We start from the raw sequence: 21,255 nt of genomic DNA, 5'->3' as shown, positions 1-21,255 counted from the left end.
ATGAGGTTTGTTGAATGTGTTTGATGATAGAGTGGCAGATATAGGGTGTTTTGGTCGAGGTGGTGTGCAAAGTGCAAGGGTTAGGGAAAATGAGTTGGTAAACAGAGAAGAGGTAGTAAAAGCTTTGCGGAAGATGAAAGCCGGCAAGGCAGCAGGTTTGGATGGTATTGCAGTGGAATTTATTAAAAAAGGGGGTGACTGTATTGTTGACTGGTTGGTAAGGTTATTTAATGTATGTATGACTCATGGTGAGGTGCCTGAGGATTGGCGGAATGCGTGCATAGTGCCATTGTACAAAGGCAAAGGGGATAAGAGTGAGTGCTCAAATTACAGAGGTATAAGTTTGTTGAGTATTCCTGGCAAATTATATGGGAGGGTATTGATTGAGAGGGTGAAGGCATGTACAGAGCATCAGATTGGGGAAGAGCAGTGTGGTTTCAGAAGTGGTAGAGGATGTGTGGATCAGGTGTTTGCTTTGAAGAATGTATGTGAGAAATACTTAGAAAAGCCAATGGATTTGTATGTAGCATTTATGGATCTGGAGAAGGCATATGATAGAGTTGATAGAGATGCTCTGTGGAAGGTATTAAGAATATATGGTGTGGGAGGCAAGTTGTTAGAAGCAGTGAAAAGTTTTTATCGAGGATGTAAGGCATGTGTACGTGTAGGAAGAGAGGAAAGTGATTGGTTCTCAATGAATGTAGGTTTACGGCAGGGGTGTGTGATGTCTCCATGGTTGTTTAATTTGTTTATGGATGGGGTTGTTAGGGAGGTGAATGCAAGAGTTTTGGAAAGAGGGGCAAGTATGAAGTCTGTTGGGGATGAGAGAGCTTGGGAAGTGAGTCAGTTGTTGTTCGCTGATGATACAGCGCTGGTGGCTGATTCATGTGAGAAACTGCAGAAGCTGGTGACTGAGTTTGGTAAAGTGTGTGAAAGAAGAAAGTTAAGAGTAAATGTGAATAAGAGCAAGGTTATTAGGTACAGTAGGGTTGAGGGTCAAGTCAATTGGGAGGTGAGTTTGAATGGAGAAAAACTGGAGGAAGTGAAGTGTTTTAGATATCTGGGAGTGGATCTGGCAGCGGATGGAACCATGGAAGCGGAAGTGGATCATAGGGTGGGGGAGGGGGCGAAAATTCTGGGAGCCTTGAAGAATGTGTGGAAGTCGAGAACATTATCTCGGAAAGCAAAAATGGGTATGTTTGAAGGAATAGTGGTTCCAACAATGTTGTATGGTTGCGAGGCGTGGACTATGGATAGAGTTGTGCGCAGGAGGATGGATGTGCTGGAAATGAGATGTTTGAGGACAATGTGTGGTGTGAGGTGGTTTGATCGAGTAAGTAACGTAAGGGTAAGAGAGATGTGTGGAAATAAAAAGAGCGTGGTTGAGAGAGCAGAAGAGGGTGTTTTGAAATGGTTTGGTCACATGGAGAGAATGAGTGAGGAAAGATTGACCAAGAGGATATATGTGTCGGAGGTGGAGGGAACGAGGAGAAGTGGGAGACCAAATTGGAGGTGGAAAGATGGAGTGAAAAAGATTTTGTGTGATCGGGGCCTGAACATGCAGGAGGGTGAAAGGAGGGCAAAGAATAGAGTGAATTGGAGCGATGTGGTATACCGGGGTTGACGTGCTGTCAGTGGATTGAATCAAGGCATGTGTATGGGGGTGGGTTGGGCCATTTCTTTCGTCTGTTTCCTTGCGCTACCTCGCAAACGCGGGAGACAGCGACAAAGCAAAAAAAAAAAAAAAAAAAAAAAAAAAAAATATATATATATATATATATATATATATATATATATATATATATATATATATATATATATATATTTTATCCCTGGGGATAGGGGAGAAAGAATACTTCCCACGTATTCCCTGCGTGTCGTAGAAGGCGACTAAAAGGGGAGGGAGCGGGGGGCTGGAAATCCTCCCCTCTCGTTTTTTTTTTTTTTAATTTTCCAAAAGAAGGAACAGAGAATTGGGCCAGGTATTCCCTCAAGGCCCAGTCCTCTGTTCTTAACGCTACCTCGCTAATGCGGGAAATGGCGAATAGTTTGAAAAAGAAAAAGATATATAAATATATATATATATATACCATTTAATTTATACTGTCGCCGTCTCCCGCATCAGCGAGGTAGCGCAAGGAAACACGGAGGAATGGCCCAACCCATCCACACACACCTATATACACACAACGCCCACACACGCACATATAAATCCCTACACATTTCAACGTATACATACATATACATACACAGACATATATATATATATATATATATATATATATATATATATATATATATATATATATATATATATATTTTTTTTTTTTTTGCTTTGTCGCTGTCTCCCGCGTTTGCGAGGTAGCACAAGGAAACAGACGAAAGAAATGGCCCAACCCACCCCCATACACATGTATATACATACGTCCACACACGCAAATATACATACCTACACAGCTTTCCATATATTTTTTTTTTTTTTTTTTTTTTATACTTTGTCGCTGTCTCCCGCGTTTGCGAGGTAGCGCAAGGAAACAGACGAAAGAAATGGCCCAACCCTCCCCATACACATGTACATACACACGTCCACACACGCAAATATACATACCTACACAGCTTTCCATGGTTTACCCCGGACGCTTCACATGCCTTGATTCAATCCACTGACAGCACGTCAACCCCTGTATACCACATCGCTCCAATTCACTCTATTCCTTGCCCTCCTTTCACCCTCCTGCATGTTCAGGCCCCGATCACACAAAATCCTTTTCACTCCATCTTTCCACCTCCAATTTGGTCTCCCTCTTCTCCTCGTTCCCTCCACCTCCGACACATATATCCTCTTGGTCAATCTTTCCTCACTCATTCTCTCCATGTGCCCAAACCATTTCAAAACACCCTCTTCTGCTCTCTCAACCACGCTCTTTTTATTTCCACACATCTCTCTTACCCTTACGTTACTTACTCGATCAAACCACCTCACACCACACATTGTCCTCAAACATCTCATTTCCAGCACATCCATCCTCCTGCGCACAACTCTATCCATAGCCCACGCCTCGCAACCATACAACATTGTTGGAACTACTATTCCTTCAAACATACCCATTTTTGCTTTCCGGGATAATGTTCTCGACTTCCACACATTTTTCAAGGCTCCCAAAATTTTCGCCCCCTCCCCCACCCTATGATCCACTTCCGCTTCCATGGTTCCATCCGCTGACAGATCCACTCCCAGATATCTAAAACACTTCACTTCCTCCAGTTTTTCTCCATTCAAACTCACCTCCCAATTGACTTGACCCTCAACCCTACTGTACCTAATAACCTTGCAAGTATGAAGTCTGTTGGGGATGAGAGAGCTTGGGAAGTGAGTCAGTTGTTGTTCGCTGATGATACAGCGCTGGTGGCAGATTCATGTGAGAAACTGCAGAAGCTGGTGACGGAGTTTGGTAAAGTGTGTGGAAGAAGAAAGTTAAGAGTAAATGTGAATAAGAGCAAGGTTATATATATATATATATATATATATATATATATATATATATATATATATATATATATATATATATATACACATGTACATATTTGGATGGTATTGCTGTGGAATTTATTAAAAAAGGGATGACTGTCTTGTTGACTGGTTGGTGAGGATATTCAATGTATGAATGGTTCATGGTGAAGTGCCTGAGGATTGGCGGAATGCATGCATAGTGCCATTGTACGAAGGCAAAGGGGATAAAGGTGAAGTGTTCAAATTACAGTTATAACTTTGTTGAGTATTCCTGGGAAATTATATGGGAGGGTATTGATTGAGAGGGTCAAGGAATATATAGAGCATCATTTTGGGAAGGAGCAGTGTGGTTTCAGAAATGGTAGAATATGTGTGGATCAGGTGTTTGCTTTGAGGAATGTATGTGGGAAATACTTAGAAAAACACATGGATTTATTTGTAGCATTTATGGATCTGGAGAAGGCATATGATAGAGTTGACAGAGATGCTATGTGGAAGGTATTATGGTCATATGGTGTGGGAGGAAAATTGCTAGAAGCAGTGAAAAGCTTATATCGACGATATAAAGCATATGTACGAGTAAGAAGAAAGGAAAGTGATTAGTTCCCAGTGAATATCGGCTTGCGTCAAGGGTGCGTGATGTCTCCATGGTTGTTTAATATGTTTATGGATGAGGTTGTTAGGGAGGTGAATGCAAGAGTTTTGGAGAGAGAGGGGTAAGTATATAGTCTGTTGGGGATGAGAGGGCTTGGGAAGTGAGTCAGTTTTTTCGCTGATGATACAACGCTGGTGGCTGATTCGGGTGAGAAACTACAGAAGTTGGTGACTGAGTTTGGTAAGTGTGTGAAAGAAGAAAGCTGAGAGTAAATGTGAATAAGAGCAAGGTAATTATTAGGGTCAGTAGGGTTGAGGGCCAAGTTAATTGGGAGGTAAGATTGAACGTAGAAAAACTGGAGGAAGCGAAGTGTTTCAAATATCTGTGAGTGGACATTGGCAGCGGATGGAACCATGGAAGCGGAAGTGAGTCACAGGGTGGGGGAGGGGGCAAAGGTTCTGGGAGCGTTGAAGAATGTGTGGAAGGCGAGAACGTTATCCAAAATGGGTATGTTTGAAGGAATAGTGGTTCCAACAATGTTATATGGATGCGAGGCATGGGCGATATATAGGGTTGTGCAGAAAAGGGTGGATGTGTTGGAAATGAGATGTTTGAGGATTTTATGTGGTGTGAGATGGTTTGATCGAGTAAGTAATGAAAGGGTAAGAGAGATGTGTGGTAATAAAAAGAGTGTGGTTGAGAGAGCAGAAGTGGGTGTATTGAAATGATTTGGTCACATGGAGATAATCAGTGAGGAAAGATTGACAAAGAGGATATATTTGTCAAAGATGGAGGGAACTGGGAGACCAAATTGGAGGTGAAAGGATGGAGTGAAAAAGATTTTGAGCGATCGGGGCCTGAACGTACAGAAGGGTGAAAGGCGTGCAAGGAATAGAGTGAATTGGAACGATGTGGTATACCGGGGTGGACGTGCTGTCAATGGATTGAACCAGGGCATGTTAAGCGTCTGGGGTAAACCATAGAAAATTTTGTGGGGCCTGGATGTGGAAAGGGAGCTATGGTTTCGGTGCATTACACATGATAGATAGAGACTGAGTGTGGACGAATGTGACCTTTGTTGTCCTTTCCTAACGCTATCTCGCGAGCCCGCGGGGGGGTGGGGCTGTCATTTCATGTGTGGCGTGGTGGCGACGAGAATGGATGAAGGAAGCATGCATGAATATGTACATGTGTATATATGTATGAGTCTGTGTATGTATGCGTTGAAATGTATAGGTATGTATATGTGCGTGTGTGGGCGTTTATATGTATACATGTGTATGTGGGTGGGTTGGGCCATTCTTTCGTCTGTTTCCTTGCGCTACCTCGCTAACTCGGGAGACAGCAACAAAGCATAATAAATATAAATAAATAATACAGATTCATACATTCTGCCTTCATCCATACCCGCCGCCACCCCGCCACACATGAAATGGCACTCCCCTCTCCCCGCGAGCGCGCAAGGTAACGCTATGAAAAGACAACAAAGGTCACATTCGTTCACACTGTCTCTGGCTGTCATGTGTAATGCACCGAAACCACAGCTCCCTTTCCACATCCAGGCTCCACAAAACTTTCCATGGTTTTCCCCAGACGCTTCACATGCCCTGGTTCAATCCACTGACAGCACGTCGACCATGGTATACCACATCGTTCCAATTCACTCTATTCCTTGCACGCCTTACATCCTCCTGTATGGCACGTCGATCCCGGTATACCACATCATTCCAATTCACTCTATTCCTTGCACGCCTTTCACCCTCCTGTATGTTCAGGCCCCAATCGCTCAAAATCCTTTTCACTCCATCCTTCCACCTCCAATTTGGTCTCCCACTTCTCGTTCCCTCCACCTGACACATACATCCTCTTTGTCAATCTTTCCTCACTCATTCTCTCCATGTGACCAAACCATTTCAAAACACCCTCTTCTGCTCTCTCAACCACACTCTTTTTATTACCACACATATCTTTCACCCTTTCATTACTTATTCGATCAAACCACCTCACACCATATTTTGTCTTCATACATCTCATTTACAACACATCCACCCTCCTCCGCACAACCCTATCCACAGTCCATGCCTCGCAACCATATGACATTGTTGGAACCACTATTCCATCAAATATACCCATTTTTGCTCTCCGAGATAACGTTCTCGCCTTCCACATATTCTTTAACGCTCCCAGAACCTTAGCCCCCTCTCCCACCCTGTGACTCACTTCTGCTTCCATGGTTCCATCCACTGCCAAATCCACTCCCAGATATCTAAAACACTTTACTTCCGGTTTTTATGCGTTCAAACTTACCTCACAATTAACTTGTCCCTCAACCCTACTGAACCTAATAACCTTGCTCTTATTCTTATCTACTCTCAGCTTTCTTCTTTCACACACTTTACCAAACTCAGTCACCAACTTCTGCAGTTTCTCACCCGAATCAGCCACCAGCGTTGTATCATCAGCGAATAACTGACTCACTTCCCAAGTCCTCTCATCCACAAAAGACTGCATACATACCCCTCTCTCCAAAACTCTTGCATTCACCTCCCTAACTCCATCCATAAACAAATTAAACAACCATGGAGACATCACGCACCCCTGCCGCAAACTAAAATTCTCTGGGAACCAAGCACTTTCCTCTCTTCCCACTCGTACACATGCCTTACATCCTCGATAAAATCTTTTCACTGCTTCTAGCAACTTACCTCCGTACTCTTAATACCTTCCACAGAGCATCTCTATCAGCTCTATCATATGCCTTCCCCAGATCCATAAATGCTACATACAAATCCATCTGTTTTTCTCTACATACAAATCCATCTGTTTTTCTAACTATTTCTCACATACATTCTTCAAAGCAAGCACCTAATCCACACATCCTCTACCACTTCTAGAACCACACTGCTCTTCCCCGGACTGATGCTCTGTACATGCCTTCACCCTCTCAATCAATACCCTCCCATATAATTTCCGAAGAATACTCAACAAACTTATACCTTTGTAATTTGAACACTCACCTTTAACCTCTTTGCATTTGTACAATGGCACTGCATGCATTCCGCCAATCCTCAGGCACTTCACTATGAACGCGCGTTTCTATACACTTCGTTCGTATTCATATACCTCCGCGTTGTACAGTTAGTTTCGGTAAAATGCTATCTGCTGGCTATGTGCGCCCGTTGGGAAATGATCGGTGTAGACCCCGTTGCTCACCATCGCGAGACGAAGGGTATTCGAGTACATAATATTCGAATAGTTATTTCCTATTAGGCAAGCCCACAGCCTAGCGGTAGCATTCCCGCCCGTTAAACAGGGGTCCCGGGTTCGATCCTAGCTGTTGGAGGTTTGTAAGTTATATATATATATATATATTCTTTTCTTTCATACTATTCGCCATTTCCCGCGTCAGCGAGGTAGCGTTAAGAACAGAGGACTGGGCCTCTAAGGAAACATCCTCATCCAGCCCCCTTCTCTGTTCCTTTCTTTGGAAAAAAAAAAAAAAAATATATATATAAAAAAATATATATATATATATATATATATATATATATATATATATATATATATATATATATATAAAGGTAGCAAAAAAAAAGTATATATATATATATATATATATATATATATATATTTATATTTCTTTTTTTTGCTACCTTTTTATCTCACGTTTTATCTAATAATAATGGGAACCAGTAATTTGGGCGAGGAAAATGACAAAAATAGTGATCTGCGACAGAAATGACGGTCAGAATCGTTCAAAAGGTATCAATATTCATCGCAAAAATAATTTCAACCAAACCAAACTTTACCTTGCAAACCTGACTTAACAAGGCATAACGCAATTACGTAAACACAGGGGTGCTTACCTTTATCAAACTCTGAAGACTCAGAGTTGGGGTCGTCGTTGTCCTCCTCCAAGTCATCCAGAAGTCATATTGGCCACTGTCTCCACGACTCGGGCCGGGGTAGAGAGAGATGGAATCTTGCTGGCATGAAGAAAGAACTGGTATTGCAGCCTCTCCTCGCTGTACTGCATGACGAATAAGTATCGCTAAAAGTAGTGCTTGAAACAAACGGCCTTGTTGCCTGGCCACTTCACCCACTCCTTAATGTCCCTCCACAAATGTACAATATTCTGCGTTTGATATTGGAGTTATGTGATAAAAAAAATATCTATATAAAAAAAAAGCACATGGTGGTCGTATTCATGGTTCTTCAGGCTGTTCTAGGCTGCCCATGTGTCGCTCACAAGAGTTATAGCCTATTCCTTTGGTCGTGTATACTACTTGATTAGAAGAATCGGTGGAGTAGCTAGTATCGCGGCCCAGGTTTGCCAGAATAGGGCGAAAAGTAACGGATTGGGTTACTTATGAAGGCTACACCCTATTTAAATGTTTAATCCACTACTTGCTACTTTTTGGGCTACTTCGTAATAGATTTGAGCTAGTCGTGAAAATGATTGGACTGCTTCCGTAACAATACTTTTAGTAATAATAAAATAATAATGATATTAATAATAATAATATTAAAACAGTAGGTATAAAGAATGATAGTTATTATTATTTCTTATGATTAAGTGGTGCGACCTGACAACCTTAAGGGTGACATGTTCTACGATAAGAATGGCATAAAACTTGGATTGCCTCTCAGTGTCGTCAAATACCCAGATGTCACTCAGAACTCGACCTCTCTCGTATTCCCTCTATTCAGACTGCGACTGGTCGATTTCCACAATACCAGGGCCTCCTAATGACTGCTGATGGTTCAACAAGTATTCCGCACTTCCTAACAGAAACTACGCCAGTCGACACTCGTGTTGGGAGACAGGTTCATGCACATGACGGTATGATGATCCCAGACATTATAGAGCAATTGATTAACATATGAAAATCAGCTTCCACAGCTCCTAATGTGCATCATCGACAGATGTTCCCTTTTGTAAAATGTACGTGATTACACTTCTTCCTCTCACAGAACCAAACATGTCTGTCAGCTCGGTCATTGCAAATCTGGGTACACTTCACTTGGCAGGACACTGTATTCCTTTAAAAATTTCCGCACTTCACCGACAGTACCGTGATTTCTAATATGAAATTTTGCGATAATTTCTAAATCGTCAAAATCACATCCACTCCACCGGAGTCTTTGACTGCTCGGGGACGTTGAAAATCATTTCAAGCACGGGACTACGAAGGCCTATATCGAGCTGTGATTGGTTGATACAAATTCATACCGACCAATCAACATCCAGAGAACAAAGGCGCATGCGCCAGACTCTTGATCATGCGCACTGCAGTACACAAACCAAAATACAGACACCCAGTTCCGTCCGTCTTTCAAGTTTGTTGAACGCACGTTACATAAGCAGTGACTTCGAAAAATTACGATTTTCCAACAAAAGTATCGCAATTTTCCCAAAGAAGTAATCATTTACAGAGAAATGGTATAGAAGAAAAAGGGGCATTATTACATCGGACATCCAGTTAATTTTGAAAATGTATTTCTTGGACAGTAGTTTAGACAATTTTATGGCCCGTTTATTTTTAAACCATTTCTGACAATGATTACTCACCTGGGAAATTACGACACTTTTAGGAAATCATTGTTTTTTTTTTCATTATTTACGTGACGAGCGTCGGACAAAGGTAGTGTGTGTTCATGTCAGTCACATTAGGCTGCAGTGCGCATGTGTAATCGTTCTCTGGACGTTGATTGGTTGGTATGAGTTTGTATCACCCAATCACAGCTCGATATAGGCCTGAAAAGTCTTACGTCTCAATTTGAAACATTTCGCCACGGTGTCCTTCTGTGTCTTCTGATCTTGGGAATGACGAAGAGGATGAGGACCACAACGACCTTAGTTCTGAGTCCTCTGAGCTTAAGGTAAGCACACCTATATAGGCATTGATTACGGTAGATTATATTAGGCCCTGGTTGAGTTGGTCTTAGAAAAGCAAATGGATTTGTATGTAGCATTTATGGATCTGGAGAAGGCATATGATAGAGTTGATAGAGATGCTCTGTGGAAGGTATTAAGAATATATGGTGTGGGAGGCAAGTTGTTAGAAGCAGTGAAAAGCTTTTATCGAGGATGTAAGGCATGTGTACGTGTAGGAAGAGAGGAAAGTGATTGGCTCTCAGTGAATGTAGGTTTGCGGTAGGGGTGTGTGATGTCTCCATGGTTGTTTAATTTGTTTATGGATGGGGTTGTTAGGGAGGTGAATGCAAGAGTTTTGGAAAGAGGGGCAAGTATGAAGTCTGTTGTGGATGAGAGAGCTTGGGAAGTGAGTCAGTTGTTCGCTGATGATACAGCGCTGGTGGCTGATTCATGTGAGAAACTGCAGAAGCTGGTGACTGAGTTTGGTAAAGTGTGTGAAAGAAGAAAGTTAAGAGTAAATGTGAATAAGAGCAAGGTTATTAGGTACAGTAGGGTTGAGGGTCAAGTCAATTGGGAGGTGAGTTTGAATGGAGAAAAACTGGAGGAAGTGAAGTGTTTTAGATATCTGGGAGTGGATCTGGCAGCGGATGGAACCATGGAAGCGGAAGTGGATCATAGGGTGGGGGAGGGGGCGAAAATCCTGGGAGCCTTGAAGAATGTGTGGAAGTCGAGAACATTATCTCGGAAAGCAAAAATGGGTATGTTTGAAGGAATAGTGGTTCCAACAATGTTGTATGTTTGCGAGGCGTGGGCTATGGATAGAGTTGTGCGCAGGAGGGTGGATGTGCTGGAAATGAGATGTTTGAGGACAATGTGTGGTGTGAGGTGGTTTGATCGAGTAAGTAACGTAAGGGTAAGAGAGATGTGTGGAAATAAAAAGAGCGTGGTTGAGAGAGCAGAAGAGGGTGTTTTGATATGGTTTGGGCACATGGAGAGAATGAGTGAGGAAAGATTGACCAAGAGGATATATGTGTCGGAGGTGGAGGGAACGAGAAGTGGGAGACCAAATTGGAGGTGGAAAGATGGAGTGAAAAAGATTTTGTGTGATCGGGGCCTGAACATGCAGGAGGGTGAAAGGAGGGCAAGGATTAGAGTGAATTGGATCGATGTGGTATACCGGGGTTGACGTGCTGTCAGTGGATTGAATCAGGGCATGTGAAGCATCTGGGGTAAACCATGATAAGCTGTGTAGGTATGTATATTTGCGTGTGTGGACGTGTATGTATATACATGTGTATGGGGGTGGGTTGGGCCATTTCTTTCGTCTGTTTCCTTGCGCTACCTCGCAAACGCGGGAGACAGCGACAAAGCAAAAAAAAAAAAAAAATATGAGAATGAGTATTTTGAAAGTTTATTGAATATGTTAAATGCTAGTGGTAGATATAGGGTGTTTTGGTCGAGGTGGTGTGCGAAGTGAGAGGATTAGGGAGAATGATTTGGTAAACAGAGAAGAGGTTGTGGAGGCTTTGCGGAAGATGAAAGACTGCTAGGCAGCGGGTTTGGACGGTATTGCAGTGGAATTTATTAAAAAAAAAAAAAGGGGGTGACAATGTTGTTGACTGGTTGGTAAGGATATTTAATGTATGTATGACTCACGGTGAGGTGCCTGAGGATTGGCGGAATGCATGCATAGTGCCATTGTACAAAGGCAAAGGGGATAAGGGTGAGTGCTCAAATTACAGAGGTATAAGTTTGTTGAGTATTCCTGGTAAATTATATGGGAGCATGTACAGAGCATCAGAGCGGGGAAGAGCAGTGTGGTTTCAGAAGTGGTAGAGGATGTGTGGATCAGGTGTTTGCTTTGAAGAATGTATGTGAGAAATACTTAGAAAAACAAATGTATTTGTATGTAACATTTATGGATTTGGAGAATGCATATGATAGAGTTGATAGAGATGCTCTGTGGAAGGTATCAAGTATATATGGTGTGGGAGGCAAGTTGTTAGAAGCAGTGAAAAGTTTTTATCGAGGATGTAAGGCATGTGTACGAGTAGTAAGAGAGGGAAGTGATTGGTTCTCAGTGAATGTAGGTTTGCGGCAGGGGTGCGTGATGTCTCCGTGGTTGTTTAATTTGTTTATGGATGGGGTTGTTAGGGAGGTGAATGCAAGAGTTTTGGAGAGAGGAGCAAGTATGTGGATGAGTGGGAAGTCAGTTGTTCGCTGATGATACAGCGCTGGTGGCTGATTCGGGTGAGAAACTACAGTTTGGTAAGTGTGTGAAAGAAGAAAGCCGAGAGTAAATATGAATTAGAGCAAGGTTATTTACAGTAGGGTTGAGGGACAAGTCAATTGGGAGGTAAGTTTGAATGGAAAAAAACTGGAGGAAGTGAAGTGTTTTAGATATCTGGGAATGGAATTTGCAGTGGAGGGGACCATGGAAGCGGAAGTGAGTCACAGGGTGGGGGTGGGGGCGAAAGTTCTGAGGGCGTTGAAAAATGTGTGGGAGGCGAGAGCATTATCTCGGAAAGCAAAAATGGGATATGTTTGAAGGAATAGTGGTTCCAAGAATGCTATATGGTTGCGAGGCGTGGGCTATACATAGAGTTGTGCGGAGGAGGGTGGATGTGTTGGAAATGCGATGTTTTAGGACAATATGTGGTGTGAGGTGGTTTGATCGAGCAAGTAATGAAAGGGTAAGAGAGATGTGTGGTAATAAAAAGAGTGTGGTTGAGAGCAGAAGAGGGTGTTTTGAAATTGTTTGGTCACATGGAGAGAATGAGTGAGGAAAGATTGACAAAGAGGATATATGTGTCAGAGATGGAGGGAACGAGGAGAAGTGCTCCGGAGACCAAATTGGAGGTGGAAAGATGGAGTGCAAAGATTTTGAGCGATCGGGGCCTGAACATGGAAGGGGTGAAAGGCGTGCAAGGAATGGAGTGAATTGGAATGATATGTATACCGGGGTCGACGTGCTGTAAATGGATTGAACTAGGGGCATGTGAAGCGGCTGGGGTAAACCATGGAAAGTTTTGTGGGGCCTGGATGTGGAAAGAGCTGTGGTTTCGGTTCATTATTCATGACAGCTAGAGACTGTGAACGTATGTGGCCTTTGTTGTCTTTTCCTAACGCTACCTCGCACGCATGCGGGGGGTGGGGGTTGTGGTGGGGAGGCGACGAGAATGAATAAAGGCAGCAAGTATGAAGTATGTATATGTGTATATATGTATATGCCTGTGTATGTATATGTATGTACTTATTGAAATGTATAGGTATGCATATGTGCGTGTGTGGACGTGATGTATATGCATGTATATGTGGGTGGGTTGGGCCATTCTTTCGTCTGTTTCCTTGCGCTACCTCGCTAAAGCGGGAGACAGCGACAAAGCATAGTAATAAAAAAAATGATAAACTGTTCGGTGGATAATCCGGATTGGATTTTGCAATTATCCGGCTAGAGTAAAATTCCCTGTCTGGTGCATGAGTGGAAATGAAAACTGCACAGTCATATTTGAATATCAAGAGTGGATTTTTCACCCCAAGCATATTGGAAAACTTATTGATGACAAAAAAAAATTGTAAATGAAAAGTTCGTTATTGGTTATTGGAAACTGGTAATGAATATCGTATAAACCTTACCATGCATAATTGTTAGTTACAATACACATATCTGAACTCGCCCTAAGTTGTCAGGTATCCCAAGGTTTCACGGACGAACGGTGAAGGTATCATGGCGGTAAATTCAAGTATACTGTTTATTATTAATGTTTCTCATAAGGATGAATCCCACGCATCTTAATTCGAATTCAGTATGAATTAATTATGGTGTTAGTGTCATCAACAAGTTCAACAAATTTACGATTTTTAAAGTTATATTCAGTAGGCGAGACATGTAGGTGATTGATTTTAACGAAATAATTGAAATTTGATCCATGCATCATACGACCGTTTGGATATAAATTATAGATGTGTTGTCATATTGAGTGACAGGTGCTCCACCATACTGTGTATCGATTGTCTGCGATGCATATGATCAAAATATGCCTGTATAGATAATCCTTCGCGTACTAATATTATATTCCTTAGGGGAAATACATAATATGATCGTTGACTGTAAAGTATGATCAAAATAGTGAAAATTCGTCTGCTAATGACATTCGTAATAGACATATCGTCCATATCGTATCGAATAACCCCTGAAACAAAAGAGCATCAAAAATGACGAAATCATATGTCCAGAGTGACCATTGTATGTCTGGTAAGATTTTCCAAGTGTATCCGACATAACGTTGTTGTACTTTATAGTTTGAATGTAAATAGTGCAATATTCACTTGACTGATCAAGGTTTTGAAAACTATCTCAGTCCTAGTTGATGTAAGCATATTTTATGATTCTTTTCTAAGTCAAAGTAGCACACTTGAATTTCGAAAAGGCCAGTAGTACAGTAGTTCGGCCGTTGTTTTAACGAGAAATAGCAATAATTTTGCATTGTTCTGCAGTGAGTTGTCATTTATTTATCTATATATGACATATTTTGAGAATGAGAGATTATTGACTTATGCATGATTTCCAGTGCAGGATCCTTGAAGCACCTTTATGCTGGACTCTCCATGCTCTTGCGTCTTGGCGTTGCAGAATATGCTGACAATCGTATAATATATCCAGTCCTGTATGATGTTTGTCTCTTCATTCGAATTAGAAAGAATTTATGCTTTTGGTGTTCACAGCTTCCACTGTCAGACTGTTCCATACTCTGACTGCTCTCAGTGCGTTACATTCCATTCTATTTGTCACATTTGGTTATCGTATAAGGCTGTGTGCCCATGTTACTGCATAATATGTTGAACCTCTTCTTAATTGGACTGCCTCACTTGCACCTCTGCCATAGTGACCATGACTTATTTTATTGATTTTTTGATATGTCTGCTATGAGTAATCTATATCTTAGGCAAGGCAGTTTCATTTTCATTATCCTTTCTGGATAGATTAAGTCTCATCCTTGGGAGTAGGTCTTTGTTGGACTGACTCTAAGGATTTAAGGAATTTAGGCATAAGAACTCCAGACATTATTTTCAAAATTCAAGTGTGATCTTTCCATTGATTTGTATAGGTGACATGGAATTATCAACTGCACATCAAGTTGAAATGTTTATATGATTATGCCCATCAATGAATTAGGTTTTCTTATTTTCGCTAGGTATATTCTTTAAATTTTTACTTTTTTTTTTATGATCACACCTATATCCTGAAGGCACTGTATTTCATTCTGGTGGATTTCATACTTCCTCTCCCTTTAAAATCTTCCAGTCTGCATGTGGCTGCAATTTTCTTGTTGAAACTTTGAGAGCCACTGTTCACACATTTTGTTTTAAGGTCCTCCTGCAGTCTGTGGCAATCATTGTTAATTATCTGATTAAAAATTCTGATATTAGTGGAATGGTACTGATATTTAGTATTAACTTGTTCATAGAGGTCGTTTAACATAGAGTAAGGGGTCATGGGACTGAATCCTTTTGGATAACTACTGTAGCTTCATACCACTTAGACATTACCTCATTCACTCTTGCCCATTGTTGACTACCCAATTGCAATATTGTGATCCATCTACACTCTTGGCCTTTTGTTGCATATGATGATAGTTTAAGTGGAAGTCTTTGATGTGACACCTTGTCAAATGCTTTTGGAAAGTCACAAGTAATGCAGTGTGTCGGCATAACTGGATTGAGAGTTTTAGTAAAATTGTCACCACCTTTAAAAGTTGCTGAGTAGTGGATCTTTCAATTAGAAATTCTCATTGCTTTGAAGATTTAAAATCATTCACTTTCATGTACTTGATAATATGTTCTTGTATGAGGATTTCAAGGATTTTACAAGCTACTGCAGTCATACTTGTTGAGTGATAATTTTCCCTGACATTTATCACCCTCTTTGTATATTGCATGATTAATTGCTTTTATATCCATTCATGTGGTGCTTTCCTATTCCTCACTAATTGTTCAGACAACTCTGCTTTTGGGCCAGCTTTGCCATATGCTGTCTCTTTAAAGGATGTGAGTTGTATCTTTTCCAGACCTGGAAATTTATATATTTTCAATCCCAAAGTGATATTTTGATTTTGATAGTCTAAGTAATTTTCATAGTACAGTTTATCTCTTTGTTTTCCATCCAGAAAATAACATTCTTATTTTCCGGGGTGAAGATGTTTCTGAAAAATTCAGTTAATGTGTGTGTTTTTCGTTAATCATTTTCAAGTTTCACATAGTTTGAGTTCTGCCAGTCTAAATATAGATCGCCAGTTTTAGTATTCATCTTATGTAATGTCATGTACCAACCCAGGGTTCATTTTAGCTTTCTTAGACAAAGTTCTATCAAACTTTATCCTTAACCTCTGAGATTATCTTACTTAGATAGGGATCCTGTTATATTGTTCCCTTGTTTTAGATTTGCTAGTTTTAATACCATTGGGTAGGATAATGGTTTTCCTTATTTTCAACCTTGTAGTCTGGGTATCTATGTTCCTCCATTTTCACTTATTTGAATAATTCAACTGGAATATTTTTGTTCAGTTTCCATTATTTTTTAATGTTAGATTTTTAAATTATGAATAATTTCATATTCTTTAAGGAGCTTTTTCATGAGTGTTCTCTGTTGTTAGGGTATTAGTATTCTTTCCAAAGTCATCGCTACTATAACATTTCCCTTAATGTCACTGTATCATTGAAGGCCATAAAGCATTACTTTATAAAATATATTACACTATTGTCGCTCTTGCCCAAGGGACTTCGGCTTTCAGTTTTCAGTAACGTCACCCTTGTTTGTGAAAATTAGATTCAACACATAAGCCCCTTATTGCCTCTCCATCTGGTCGGTTTGTTGTCATGTCAATATTGATGTTTATCTTAGATACTTTCCATCAACTTAGAATTGTAGGCCTCTCCAATTTCTGTCCCTGTACACTTAGTATTCCAGTCAATTCCATGAAAAATGAAATCCCCAATGATAAGAGTGTGGGAGACTCCTTTAATGCAGGCATTACTTGTTGACCTTCATCTTGGTCATTCTCTGATATTTTATGTGGTACCAGCAAGATGTCCATGTTTTGTAGACTAATTTGTATGAATAGAGTCCCTTGGTGCTCTTTTTTCATTTAGGTCTTTGTTGTTGCATATCTGTAACCTTTTTCCTTCCCGTTCTTAATGTCTGTAGAGGTTTCATAATTTCTACTTCATTTAGTATATACTTTGCCTTGTTCAGAGGGTATGACTTTTATATGGTTTTACTTGATAATTTTCTAATTCTTTATGGCTTAAGATTCTGTACTTCATGTTGATTTCATTCATCTTGATTTTCAGTTGACCAATATTGGTGTATAGACATTCCAGACTGATCGTTGTATGTATTATTTTTTATTTTTTACAGTATTTACATGAGGCTTTTATTCTGTGTTGACCTTTCCCAGGGCAGTTACTTATTTGTAGTTATGTCTTTGAACTATATTAGAATGGAGTTTTACACTCTTGGGGCTACATCTTTGGAACCTATACTATCATACAGCATTTTCATCTGTTTACTCTCCTCCCAGTCTCTGTTGACCCTTGCCTGAATCTTGCAAGTTTTGCCTTTGTCCTTAGTATAGAGTGTCATGTTCTTTCTCTTTTTATGTCATATCATTTCCCATATTTGTATTTGCACACCTTGGATTTCTGTTTAACTTCTTTTTGATTCTGAAGAGTTTATGCTTTATTCATAGGTCTGCAAATACTACATGCTTCCCTTTTCTCAACCCTGTCTCAGGAATTTTATATACAAAATCCTCCTTCATTACTTTTTATTTACACTTGAAATCCAAACACTACTATGTTTGTTCCCTGAATATCCTTTCAGATATAAGGAATTAATATGGTTTTGTCGTTTTATTTCGTTTTCATTTGTATCTATCCACAGAGTGCATGTTTCACCTGCATCAAGTGTAAAAGAATGAAGACAAGAAAGACCACTGCTCACCCAGTAAAAATTAGTTGATCAGGTTTTTATAGAACATTGGTACCTATTAGGTATATTATTCTAACAAGTGGCTGGTATTTTTGGTAAAATTCCAGTTAAGGCATGCCATAGAAGTTCCTCTGGACTATGAGTGAGCTGGTTTTGTAATGGTAGAGTGTGAAAAACAATGATAGTGTAGAACATAGAGTTGGTGTTTTTTACCTGCCACTCTTATTGTTCTGTTGTACTTGCTCTTTGCAGTACCATTACAAAACAAGATCACATTTACTCGTCTGGTGTTTCAACACTGTTTCTGTTGTTGACATCATGTGAGGTACGTGTGCTTGAATGTATTTTTGTGTATATAAACACTCACACCATCCAGTAACTGGATGTAAGTACAGAACTATAACAATCTCAGATTTTTCAGTTATGTTTTTTTAGGTGGAGTTAGATGAGCTTATTCTTAATCCTAAAGTGTTCATGATATGACTTAAAGTATAAAGGGTCACTCTCCATTATCTCCCATTTCCTACTGACCCTGTTCCTTGCCAACCATTGTTTTGCTAAACACAGGGTTCTCCTGGAACATAAACCTAGTGGTTGGTGAGGGACTTTGCTGAAAGTGTTTCACCTGCTTTATGTTAATTTAACCCATTTGTTTTGATCTTCATCCTCCTCCTTTTTTTATCCTCTGAGGATAAAAAAAGAAGAGGGATCCAGATCACTCTTGGTTGTATTGTATTCTCCACTATAGGAAACTCTCATAGCAAATCAGTCAGAAATCTTGCTACTACTTTAGAGATTTGTTGTGCACCCATTTAACATATTTACCAAAAGATTGTGAATTTAGTGAACTGTAGTGACCCCTCCAATAATAGGCCATTAATCTAACTCCAGGAACATAATGTTATGTAGAAGTGTTTCACTTTTTTTTGTTAGATAATGTTAAGGTTGCATTTGCAAGCTGTTTTTGGGCATTGTTAATGTTTTTGAAGACATACTTTTCTAAGTGATGTCATATAGCAGACATTGGTGTTATTTAGCTGTAATAATGTATTGAATTTTAATGGGATCTTTGAAGATCCTATCTTTGTTTACCATAACAGCCAAAAGTTATCCTAAATTTCAATGAAATAAATTAGATATACTAAAATCTGCTGCATGGCATCACATCGTCAATTGTTTAATGGAATCCATTCATGTTTACCTGAACGAAAACACTGCCCAACTACAACTTACAAATGGTGACCAAAGAATCACTGACCTTTCATATTTTGTAAGAAAGGGTAGATACTGGCTGGAAGGAAAGGTAGTGAGATTTAATTTGATAAGTTTTACTGATATTTGATAAGTATTTCACTTACTGTGCGGTTAGTAACCTCTTGTTTTCCTTAAGTGTTCAAAACCTCATCACTTTTGCCATATTTGATATTCAGAGTAGGATTTAAAGTTTTAGATCATGCTCTACCACTATTGTATTTTCTAAATGCTATACTATGATTTCAAAACAGTCATTCTCTATCCACAGCTATTAGCTTATCATGGCTGCACTGCTACCTTATCAAAGAAAAGAAATCTTTTTAAGAATTCTGATGATATGCACCAACTTTTATTCACAATGAATACTGCTGCAGTGCAGTTGCTAGCTAAATTATATTACTGTCTGTGGCTCATTGCTTATCACGTAAGGGGATAAGGATGTGCGGTTGACAAACATAGGGTCTATGGATTATTTCTTACTCATGAAGAGGGAAATGGTCCGAGTGACTGAAAGCTGAAAGAACTAAGTGATAAATTCTTGGGTGTTGCGTTAGTTGCATCACATGATTGATTTTTAATGATTACTTATCTAATCATACTCTTATTCCTGCTAGTATTTGAATTTCTGAAAGTTTCATGTTTTGTACTTAAAACCTGCCATCTGACAAGTATTATGGCATTTTTCTTGCAGATGGATTGGAAAGCAGATTCTAGTAGTGTGTGGGTGGAGTAACTTTATTATTAGTGGAGTATGTCTACTCCTGGAACTCCAACAACTGCCCGCAAGAGAGCATTTTCACAGGTAAATTAGACCACGTAAAAAAAGAAAGTTGGTGATGGTTACACACCTTCCAGAGTAGGGTTTGTTGGTCAGAGTCGCTCCAAAAAGAGAAAAGGGTTCGTTATAGTTGCATACGTAGAATTGTAAGAAATTGAAAAAAAGTTGGCTTTGTTACACACCTCTCAGAGTAGGGTTGGTAAGTCAGAGGCCAAGAAGAGAAGAGGTTGAACACAGTTACACACATCTCTGAGTAGTGTTGAGGTCAGTTTTTATTTTTTTGTTTTAACTCCGCTGCAAAATTATCAGTGTTAGTAAAAAGTAAATTATGAATTTGACACTTTGTTACTTTTTCAGGATGGGAAGGAAATAGATTTTGTAGATATGGCACTAAACTTTCTTGATGTCCAAACTAGACAGAAGAATATTTACATAGACAAATGCTGAAAATATGTTAAAATCTTTTCTTTTAGTAGTATTTAAGTTAACAAAGTCAGTAAACAGTTACAATGATTAATGTAAAAACATAATTTGAATACTATTATGTATTAAATGATATCAGAATCTATATTTGGAAGTGAAGGATCTTTGAAAAGTGACAAATATCAGTTGAAAAATAAAAGTTATTTTGCTTGGTTTGTATTTTTTTGACTTATACCTCATTATAGATTATTATATTGGTAATACAAAATACAGTATCATGTTAATTATGTATTATATACATCTGAATGCAATGAAGACTATGTCTAATTTCCTAAATGTAGGACCTGATACATGCAGCTAAACATCACATCTTTTGCATCAGTCAAATTTAGTCCAAATGTGCAAAGTTTTCACCTTAGACATTCTCACTTGTTATGTACAGGAACTTGTATAGTTGAGCTGGTTAGCAGAAGTAAGATGTTTCCACCTCATTACCCACAGTCATTATTTATCACTGTCCTCAAACTTACCTCCAGTTTCAGATGCTGCCAGAATTGCTTCAGTCCCTGCAAAAGCTGTAGCTCGCTTCCTCTTTATACTTATGATATCTGTGGGAAAATGAAACATTTTGGGACTTATAAGCACAAACACAGAAACACTGTCTAGCAGCTCATTCTGTTATTTTGGCCTAAATTAGCATAAAGATGAAAGTATAGCATATGTGAGAAATACTTAGAAAAGCAAATGGATTTGTATGTAGCATTTATGGATCTGGAGAAGGCATATGATAGAGTTGATAGAGATGCTCTGTGGAAGGTATTAAGAA

The 21,255-nt window shown here is 39.6% G+C and overlaps 1 long non-coding RNA gene across 4 annotated transcripts; it reads left to right on the top strand.

Annotated features, from left to right (window-relative positions):
• Window positions 1-13,148: 13,148 nt before the first annotated feature.
• Window positions 13,149-20,638, top strand: LOC139754682 (uncharacterized). 4 transcript variants are annotated; one of them, XR_011713923.1, is made up of 3 exons: window positions 13,149-14,239; window positions 17,927-17,989; window positions 19,920-20,638. It is a non-coding gene; the product is annotated as an uncharacterized lncRNA (long non-coding RNA). The 4 variants fall into 4 exon arrangements; XR_011713924.1 differs by lacking the exon at window positions 13,149-14,239 and adding an exon at window positions 14,261-14,356 and having other exon boundaries at window positions 17,927-18,008; XR_011713925.1 differs by lacking the exon at window positions 17,927-17,989.
• Window positions 20,639-21,255: the final 617 nt, after the last annotated feature.

The sequence above is a fragment of the Panulirus ornatus genome, chromosome 17 (genome assembly GCF_036320965.1).
Source record: "Panulirus ornatus isolate Po-2019 chromosome 17, ASM3632096v1, whole genome shotgun sequence".
Lineage (NCBI taxonomy): Eukaryota > Metazoa > Arthropoda > Malacostraca > Decapoda > Palinuridae > Panulirus > Panulirus ornatus.
The sequence above is the reverse complement of the archived record's forward strand: the minus strand, read 5'-3'. Positions and strand labels throughout refer to the sequence as shown.